We start from the raw sequence: 10,286 nt of genomic DNA, 5'->3' as shown, positions 1-10,286 counted from the left end.
GACATCTTTCCATCACTAGGCGTTTGCCGTCGTAGTCATTTAATGAAGCCGATGAGAAACCTGCTCGAACCATATGGGTAATTTTCAACAAACGCAAGCACTGGGGAGTTTTGTCGTGTTGCAGCACAGCATTTACACTTGCACTGATCGCACCAGTCATATGTAACGAAGGGGACGGAATAGGTACTTAAAAACGCCGCAGGTGTAATCTTTGACTGATCGGTTTTCATGTTCGCAAGAAGCATTACATGAACTTTGTTTTGTCAGTGCTCTCAAGTTTATGTGCATGACGTCCTGGGGATTCAGGCAGGTGAACGTGTTAGTGAAATGCCTTGAACCACATCTCAGTTATTTCGAAGTTGCCTTCCTCTGGTTTATTCATGTTACAGCTATATATTTCGGAAATGAACATTCCCTTTCGCTTGGTGACATGTGTCACTTTATTCTGTTCTTTCTCACGTTGCTGTGCTCATCTATAGGTCGTTGCATAACAGAACGCAAGATAAATGTGTTTTTCAGCAAAACCTTTAGCCTTTATACTTATAGAGGCGGGAAATATTACACTATATACCACAGGCATAAAATATTCACAAGCCGAACGCATGGACTTATACTTTAGGCTAGATGTCTACAACGCCACTGTTCATTTATCAGTGTTTAAAGGTCGTACGACTGAGATCGCGTGCCTTGTATTTGCTTTCACTTAGAGACATAATAACTTATGTGCTTTTACATGCTAAAACCACGGTCTGATTATTGAGCGTAGTGGGAGACTTCGAAATGATTTTTATCAGCTGGGGCTCTTTAAAGTGCACCTAAATCTACGTAGACGAGCGTTCTTGTAGTTTGCCATCATTGAATTTGGCCGCCGCGGCCGTGATCGAAACCGCGCTACGAGTTTGGTTTTTGACACTTTGCTAGTGTAAGACTGTTTTCGGCCGCGTGTTCTTTACCATTCTTACATTTTACACGCACGAATTTTATCTCGATAACTACACTACCTTCAATTATTGGCAACGGCGCCGTATTTCCTCACCTCGTTTTGTCCTATACCTTTTCATGACGTTACTCAGCTATAGCTTTAGCCAAATTCTATCAGCCTTCTTGAAGGACAACCTTTAAGTATACACCATATGCGTCAACATTGTTTTCGAAACAAATTTGCTATCGTAAGCAAAATCGCGGAAAATATTACAAGTTCTCTAGCTGCTGGGCTCGAAACTTATCCTAGTATTGCTTTACTGTAAGCGTTCCACCACTGTTTTTCAGGTGATATGTAAATATTGCAATGCACTTAAACGTTCAAACTGCGAAAATTACAAATTGTTCCTCTGTAAGCAAGCGAAGAATCTAAATTCCCGCTGACCGTCATACCGTGCCTTTACATGTTCCGACAAAATATGGCGGAGAAAGCGGACGTGTCACCACCCTGTACGGAGAAGCGCGGTATCGAGGCACCCTAGGTGCCACGGAAGCCGAGCGTCATCGCGAGTGCATCACTGCAATCGTCCGCTGCGAGGCCCTTGATGCGGGGTGCGACGGGACGCAAGCCAGGACGTTTAACGACGACGTACGTGCTTCGTGGTCTGCTCCCCGGTCTGGCATCGAGGGCAAGCAGTGCTTAGATCCACAGTGAACACGTGTATTCTATTCTGAGCACACCACTGCACACGCAATGCAAACCTCTGCCTCGGGAGCTGTGGTAGATGGTCTCTTTGGCTATATCGACCTTGCCGGCACAGTATACCGCCCGAGCAGCGTTCGCCCGAATTGCCGCCCTCCATCTCTTGGTACCTGCCCTCCGCACCTGGTCCCGTACCCTTTGCCCTGTCTCGTGCAGGAGGGGTTCAGTGAGACGGACAGCTGTCCGTTACCATAGCCATAGACATAGCTGTCCGTTACCGCTACTTTCACCCTGAGGTAGTGTAGTTCTCCACTCGCATAAGCGGCTTGCTCAGCAGCAGAAGAGGCGAGTCAAGCTTTGACTGAAGGTTTGACTAAAGCCTTGACTGCAGCTTGAAGCCCCAATGTTTCTAGAGTGCTCAAGAAAACCAACAATCCTTAGAAAATGCGCAACCGCGATCATTGCGCAATCCTAAAGACTACATTATTTCGGTATGTCATTCAAACGCGATACAATATTGAAAAGGCGCTCTTTATGTAGTTAGAATAATTGTTAGGGCCGTTTAATGTCAATGTCGGGAATGCAGAATCACAACTCGCGATAGAGGCGCCACAAGCGCTTTGTGTCTGATTGCAGGAAAAATTTCGAGCTCTTAGATCTTGTTGTGTAGCAGCCTTATCCTTCGAGTCACTAGAGTTTGATAGTTTCGAAGGCTGTATACTTCGTAGCACTTGAAAAGTGATCGTGTGACCCTCGCATTGGATCTTTAAATCACTCCAGATAAAATGAAAAACATTTTCACGGACTCTTCGAGTTCATCCTTCAATAGTGTACGGTGTATTTGGCTTTCCTCCAGGATGGCAAGTGAAAAAGAAATTAGTCGGCCCTCCCATTCCGTGAAGATGGTTAACCAGAGAAGCTGAAACGTGTGGCCCCGGTGTTTATCACTGGGTTAATCTTGACGGTTCATTTCTCAATTATGAGGTAAGACACACGTTCGGCTGCGACGGAAAAAACAACGTCACTGACGGTATGACCGCAATCCGCCATTGTCGCTTGCGTTCGATGTCGCGAGTGTGCTCCGCGGCATAGTTAGCAGCATTCGCCCACCATTGCCGCTTGCGATTCTTCGAAATTAGATTGCTTCCAAATTAAATCTGTCTGTTACGCAATACAATGAATGGCTCATACCCCCCCCCCCCCCTTAAGCAATAGCCCATACCCCCTTAAATGCGACCTCCCCAGTACGACGACAGTCGAGAAGTGAAATTCTACGCTAGAATGATGAGCGGCAATGCAGCTATCTGTGGAAGAAAACGACGACGACGAGCGCGGAAGCAGTGGCGCGAGCGCGTGCCAAGCACGAGCACAACCCGAGGGGCACCAACGAGCAGCCAGCTACGGCAGAAGACGACGACGCTCGAGCCATTGCTTATGGTGATAGTTTTCTGTGGACAGACGACGCGCAGACGCTTTTTTGTTTCGCCTAGCCATATATAGCTTCGCTTTAAAACGATCTTAAATCAGGCTCTACAATGAGTACACGGCTGAGAGAGCAGGGCAGCAGCGGGATTACCCGAGTGCTATGAGTCTTTCTGACCGCCTTTCTAAAACCTAGTTTTCGTTTTCTAGAATCAAATTTTCTTTAAAATAGGCGTTTCAAGTTGCTTCATCAAACGCACTATGAAGTGTGAAGTAGCTAAAGGAATCCCTTTCCATGAAAAAGCGAGCAGCGCAAGAAACTTTCACTGCCACAAGTACCATGTTTCGAACGTCGCAACCTTGCCTTGCTATAAATACGCTATTGTGCTGCAAAGATATATTTTCATAGCAAACGGCATTTTGCGTCACACAAGCCTTTGTTTCGCTTCCGAAGCGCCCGGTCGACCTGCAGCTGTGCTTGACCGAGCAAGTGCTCGGACCGAAGTGACCTAGATACAGCTAGACGTTGCGCAGTTTCCCTTCCCGTTTAAAGAGTGCTGCTCTCCGTCGTTAACACGGGCGTCGGTGGTTCAGTGGTAGAATACTCGCCTGCCACGCGGGTGGCCCGGGTTCGATTCCCGGCCGACGCAATTTTTTTTTTCGTTTAATGCGTAAGCATTCTTTGGCGCGTACTCCAACCTTGTCACGCGAAAACTATAATGCCTACTGTATCTGCACAAAAATGCGCAATTTCTAACGTTAAGATATTTAATTGTTGTAATACTGTAAATTTTGATGAAATGCTTTATAAGCGATAAGGAAATTTTTAAAAATTAAATTGATCACAGAGGATACTCATAGGTGATGATGATGATGATTATTGTGGTTTATTGGCGCAAGGGCCAGATGTGGCCAAAGAGCGCCAAGACGATGGTGATGACTTGCTCTGGTATATGAATAGTCAATTACATGAACAGTCGATGTGGCATGGCTGTAAAGGGGCCTAAAAACAGTCGCTGTAAAGAGCGTAAAATCTATACGTAATAAGATTATGGCAATGACTAATGATGTGTACTATAGACATGAATATACGTTGCAAAAGAATGATATGACTTACAAAAATATTACAGATGCAGGAATTGGCCAGAAGCACAAGTGCCTAAACAGAGCCCTTGAGACACAAGAGCTTGTAGGCATGTGCTATAAAAAAAACTATCACAGCAACATCCTCTTGAGAGAGGATGCGCTACGAACTTACTGGGCTAATAACATGTAGCACAACATCTTTCAAGTATGCGAGGACTGCTTTGGTGTTAAAGAGCGGTTCTTTACCAAGAAACATGGCGGGATGCAGAGGAACACAAGAGCGATATGCTAGAGGAAAGTGTTTCTTTCTTTCTCTTTCGGCTTCCCGACACTCCAGGAGGACGTGGAGGACGGTGAGCCTGTCGCCACATCTACCACAGGTTGGAGGATCATGACCATTCAATAGAAAATTGTGGGTGCCGTAGGTGTGTCCTATTCTGAGACGACAGAATAGGACATCAGTTCGTCGTGTTTTTGTTACGGAGGGCCAGTAACCTAACTGTGGCTTAATCAAATGAAGCTTATTACTTGTTTCTGCGTCCCACAAGCGTTGCCAGTGGCTTCGCAGTTTCTTTCGCAAGAAAGGTTTCAAATCTGTTGCAGGAACAGCAGCTGTAGGGTTAATAGCGGGTGTTGTGACTGATGTGGCCATTTGGTCGGCAAGAACATTGCCCTCGATGCCTCGATGCCCAGGCACCCAGCATATAATGACATGTTGGTTAGTTGCGTATGCTCTACAAAGAACAGAATAGAGCTCAATGAGAATAGGGTTTTTCTGTTTACAGGGTGACTTCAAGGCTTTTACGACGCTTTGAGAGTCTGTAAATATAATAGTTTTTTGGAGTTTTGATTTCTTTATATGCTTTACAGCTGACAATATTGCGTAGGCCTCAGCCGTAAAGATACTTGTTTCTTGGTGAAGCACGCCGGATTCCGAGAAGGACGGGCCGACGGCTGCATAGGATACTCCGGCATGTGATTTAGAAGCGTCTGTGTAAAATTCTGTGTACGGGTACTTGGACTGTAATTCTAGGAAATGCATTCGGATTTCAACCTCTGAAGCGTGCTTTGTAACCTCTACAAAGGACATATCACATGCTACCACCTGCCACTCCCAAGGTGGTAACAGCTTGGCTGAAGGCATTAAGTGATGTTCGTGGAGTGGGATATCCATTTCTTCGCTAAGCTCCCTGACACGTAGTGAGAAAGGCTGTCTTATAGAGGGACGATTACCAAAAAGTGTAGCACACGTCATATCGTTAACGGTATTAAAACATGGATGCTGATGATTAGAGCGGACTTTAAGGAAATATGTGAGGCTGGTGTATGTTCTCTGCAGATGGAGTGACCACTCATTTGATTCGACGTATAAACTTTCAATGGGACTTGTTCTGAAAGCGCCAGTGGCCAGGCGGATACCTTGATGGTGGACGGGATCCAGCATCTTCAGCGCACTAGGGGCGGCAGAGTGATATACCGCGCTACCGTAGTCCAGTCGTGATGAAATGAGACTCTTGTAAAGATTCATTAAACACTTCCTGTCACTACCCCAGGATGTGTGAGATAAAATTTTTAGTAAGTTCATTGTTTTTAGACATTTCACCTTGAGATATTTTATATGTGGAATGAAAGTAAGTTTAGAATCAAGTATGATGCCTAGGAACTTGTGCTCTTTGTTGACAGATATTCGTTGTCCATACATTTCGATAGTGGGATCTGCAACAAGCCCTTTCTTCCTGGTGAAAAGAACACAAGAGCTTTTGTGGGGGTTCACCTTGAATCCGTTTTCGTCTGCCCACTTGGACACTTTGTTCAAGCCCTGTTGTACTTGTCTCTCACAGACTGTGAGGTTGCAGGATTTGAAACCTATTTGTATGTCGTCTACGTAGACAGAATAAAAAATAGCTGGCGGTAGTGAGGCACGAAGCGTGTTCATCTTCACGATAAACAGTGTGCAGCTGAGCACACCTCCTTGGGGTACACCAGTTTCCTGTATAAATGGACGCGACAGTGTATTACCTATTTTAACCCGGAATGTGCGGTTGTGTAGGTAGCTTTCAATAATAATTAACATATTACCGCGGATGCCGATTGCCGACAGATCGCGTAGGATTCCGTAACGCCAGGTCGTATCGTACGCCTTTTCCATATCGAGAAACACGGATAGGAAGTATTGTTTATGTATGAAGGCATCACGAATGTTTGCTTCGATGCGCACGAGATGGTCCGTTGTAGACCGTCCTTCTCTGAAGCCGCACTGATATGGATCAAGAATTTTGTTTGACTCAAGGAAGTGTAAAAGGCGACGATTGATCATTTTTTCAAAGAGTTTGCAGATACAACTTGTGAGGGCTATTGGGCGGTAACTTGTTACTAATTTGGGGTCTTTACCTTGTTTCAGAATCGGAACGACAACGGATTCTTTCCATGCAGTAGGTAGGTACCCGGCAGCCCATATAGCATTGAAAAGTGCGAGTAGCGTTATTAGGGTATCACTGTGAATGTGTTTGATCATGTCGTACATGATCCTGTCGGGTCCAGGTGCAGAGCTCCGACATGCAGCCAAGGAGGCTCTCAATTCGGCGATGTTAAAAGGCATGTTATAGGGTTCGTTCTGTCTGCATTTGCGGTCAATAGCCTTGCGTTCTGCGATTTGTTTGTGCTTAAGGAATGCCTCGGAATAATTATTTGAACTAGACACGCGCTCGAAGTGTTCGCCAAGAGCGTCAGCTTGGTCTTCCAAGCTGTTCGCTTCGTCGTTCACTAGCGGCAACGGATGGATTTCTTTTCCCTTTAGCCTCATTAGCCTGTCCCATACTTTTGCCTCTTGAGTATACGAGTTGATACCTGAGAGAAACCTTTCCCAACTTGCCCTCTTAGCCTGTCTTCGCGTCCTTCTTCCCTGGGATTTAACATGTTTAAATTCTATGAGGTTTTCAGCTGTAGGACATTCACGTAGTTTGCCCCAAGCTTTATTTTGTCTCCTTCGTGCCTGTCTACAATCGTTATTCCACCAGGGGACCCGTCTTTTAAATGAAGTGCCACATGTTTGAGGGATGAACTTCTCAGCGGCGTCAATGATAAAAGCAGTAAAATATGATACGGCATGATCTATAGTAAAATTATTTATAAAATCTCGTGATAAGTACGTGGATTCCCTAAAGCATTCCCAGTCAGCTGAGGCCAGTTTCCAGCGAGGGACATGGGGAAGAGTGTCATGTTCGGTTACTAAGTTTAGGGTTACTGGGAAATGATCACTTCCAAAATGGGTTTTTAATTACATGCCATTCTAAGTCAGGGAAAAGTGAGGCAGAGCCAATTGACAGGTCTATTGATGAATATGAACTATGATGGATATTGTAATATGTTGGTTCCTTCTTATTGAAGAGGCACGCACCGGAGTTAATAAGGAAGTTTTCAATGAGTCGACCTCTCGCGTCGCATCGCGAATCTCCCCAAAGGGGATGATGAGCATTAAAATCACCAGTGATAATGTATGGTTCTGGGAGCTGGTCGATGAGGCTGTAAAATTCCGTTTTAGTGAGGTGATGGTTGGGTGGTATGTAAATGGAGCAGATCGTTATAAGCTTGTTGAATAAAATTGCTCGCACAGATACAGCCTCGAGAGGCGTGTGAAGGACAAACTGTTGGCAAGCAACAGACTTATTTACAACTATGGCTACACCTCCGGACAAGGCAGAAGCGTTGTCACGATCTTTACGGAAAATGGCATATTGCTTGAGAAAGTTGGACTGTGTAGGTTTTAAGTGTGTTTCTTGGACACACAGCACTTTCGGATTAAATTTATGTATGAGTTCTGTGATGTCGTCGAGGTTACGAAGTAGTCCTCTGACGTTCCACTGTAGTATCTGTGTGGCCATGTTGGAAACGATGTTTGGGCTGTGTGTCTCGTGTAAAAACACTAACTTAACTTACAGAGCCCTTGTCGGGCCCTGTGATGCGGGCTTTTTCTTTTTTGGAGCGGTCGAGAGATTCTCGCCGCTCCTTTGGCGCTGGCTGCGCCATCTGGCTGGAAGATGTGTCCATCGGCTCTTGCGGAGCGCTGGACACCCGCTCTTGAGAGCGGTTTGTTCGCAGTGAAGGCCTCGTCTCGAGAGACAAGACCTTGGAGGCCACCAGCCCAGAGGTGGATGGCCCCTTCTGCTGGGGTGGCGGAGCAGCGCTAGCTGCAGTCGCCGAGGGGGCAGATGGCTTCACCGCCGGCTCACTACGCATGGGCCGGACAGCAGCCGGAAGCCGCTGCGACGCTGCCCCCTGACGCGTCACATCGGCAAAGCTGGTTTTAGACAGGTAGGTAACCCGCCTTCGTGCCTCTTTGAAAGTTATGTTTTCTTTTACCTTAATTGTCACTATTTCCTTTTCTTTTTTCCAAGATGGGCACGACCGCGAGTATGCGGCGTGCTCCCCATCACAGTTAACACAATGTAGAGAACCTTCACAAGACTCGGAGGAGTGTTCGTGAGCACTGCATTTCGCACAGGTTTGGCGGCCACGGCAGTTCTGCGAACTATGGCCGAACCGCTGGCATTTGAAACATCGAAGGGGATTTGGCACGTATGGCCTAACACGAAGCTTGATGTACCCGGCCTCGATGGACTCGGGCAGGACACTTGAGTTGAAAGTAAGTATTAGGTGTTTGGTCAGGAGTTCTTTGCCATCTCGCCTCATTTTAATCCGTTTAACATTGATGACATTCTGATCACTGAAACCCTCAAGGAGTTCAGCCTCACTCAGCTGCAACAGGTCATCATCTGAGACAACGCCACGGGTGGTATTCATAGTACGGTGTGGGGTTACTGTTAATTGGGCATCTCCAAATGACACTAGATTGGGCAGTTTCTCGTATTGTTTGAGATCACGGAGTTCCAAGAGGAGATCCCCGCTTGCCATCCTGGATGCTTTGTAGCCTGTTCCAAAAATATCAGTCAAAGACTTTGAGACAAGGAAAGGTGAAATTGTACGTACTGATGTGTCTGACTTTTCAGAGTGAATTACATGAAATCGGGGGAAATTCTGTGTTTGGCGTCCAAAAAACTGAAACACATCTTCGGTGCGCCCTCTTTTCAGACGGCGATCAGGGAGTGGCGGGAATTGTTCAGCCATAGGTATAGAATTTTTCGGCAGCGACGCCAGCCACCCACCATGGAGCCCAACGAGGGGACGCTGCAGGACCTGGAAAAGACAGGTACTGCAAAACGCCAGCTGTACGCCACTACTATAACCAAATATGTACAGCCAAGGTTGGTTGCACCACACAAGGTTAACCCTCGCTGCCTGGAAAGTCGGAAGTAAATAGAAGAGAGGAGAAGACAGGAAAGATTGAAAGTGAGAGAGAAAGACGAAGATTGAAGAGAAGGATAGGAAAAGGCAACTACCGATTTCCCCCGGGTGGGCCAGTCCGGGGGTGCCGTCTACGTGAAGCCGAGGCCAAAGGGGTGTGTTGCCTCCGCCGGGGGGCCGTAAAGGTCCAAACACCCGGAATTGGCTCAACCCCCCGGATCCCCTTTTCCCCGGACACGGCTAAGCCGCGCACGGTTAGACGCGGGAGGGGCCAACCCTCGTGTGCTCGGGTCCGTGGTGTCGCAACACACCAAACGCCTGCTTGCGCAGACGCCCCTGCGTGGATACTCATAGGATACAGAGGGTCCATAGAAAATGCATTGGGGAGCTCATAGTAGGGGCCGGCCAATGAAAACTTGAGGTTGGGCCAACTTGAAATTTGCGGGAGGCCAACTTGAAATTTGAGGGTGGGCCTACTTGAAATCTGGGGGTTGACCAACGTGAATTCGGGGACGGGCCAACTGGACCTTTGGGTGTGGACCAACTGAAATTTGGGGGTATGCTTACATATACTTAAACCACTTCAGTCTAGTTTCTGCTGTCCTTTTTAACCCTTTGAGGTACACGGGACACATATGTCCCTAGAACTGAAAACGGTGTATCAAGGGATTGCGGTGTGGATGAGCGTATAACTTCCGCATGCGTCTCTCTTGGCCTGGCTATAGCGAAAAATCACATTTCCATCGGAAACGCTGGCACAGAAATCCCGAGAAAAGAGGTGATTCTAAAGCGGGAGTGCAGCGTTTTTCACCCGGAAAAGTAAGTGCAATTTCTTTAATTTGCCGTGTGTTAT

The 10,286-nt window shown here is 46.8% G+C and overlaps 1 non-coding gene across 1 annotated transcript; it reads left to right on the top strand.

Annotated features, from left to right (window-relative positions):
* The first annotated feature begins 3,625 nt into the window (after nucleotides 1-3,625).
* Nucleotides 3,626-3,696, top strand: Trnag-gcc (transfer RNA glycine (anticodon GCC)). Its single transcript has one exon. It is a non-coding gene; the product is annotated as a tRNA-Gly (tRNA).
* The last annotated feature ends 6,590 nt before the right edge of the window (nucleotides 3,697-10,286 follow it).

Source organism: Dermacentor silvarum, chromosome 4, assembly GCF_013339745.2.
Source record: "Dermacentor silvarum isolate Dsil-2018 chromosome 4, BIME_Dsil_1.4, whole genome shotgun sequence".
NCBI lineage: Eukaryota > Metazoa > Arthropoda > Arachnida > Ixodida > Ixodidae > Dermacentor > Dermacentor silvarum.
This window is presented reverse-complemented; position numbering and strand designations above follow the sequence as displayed.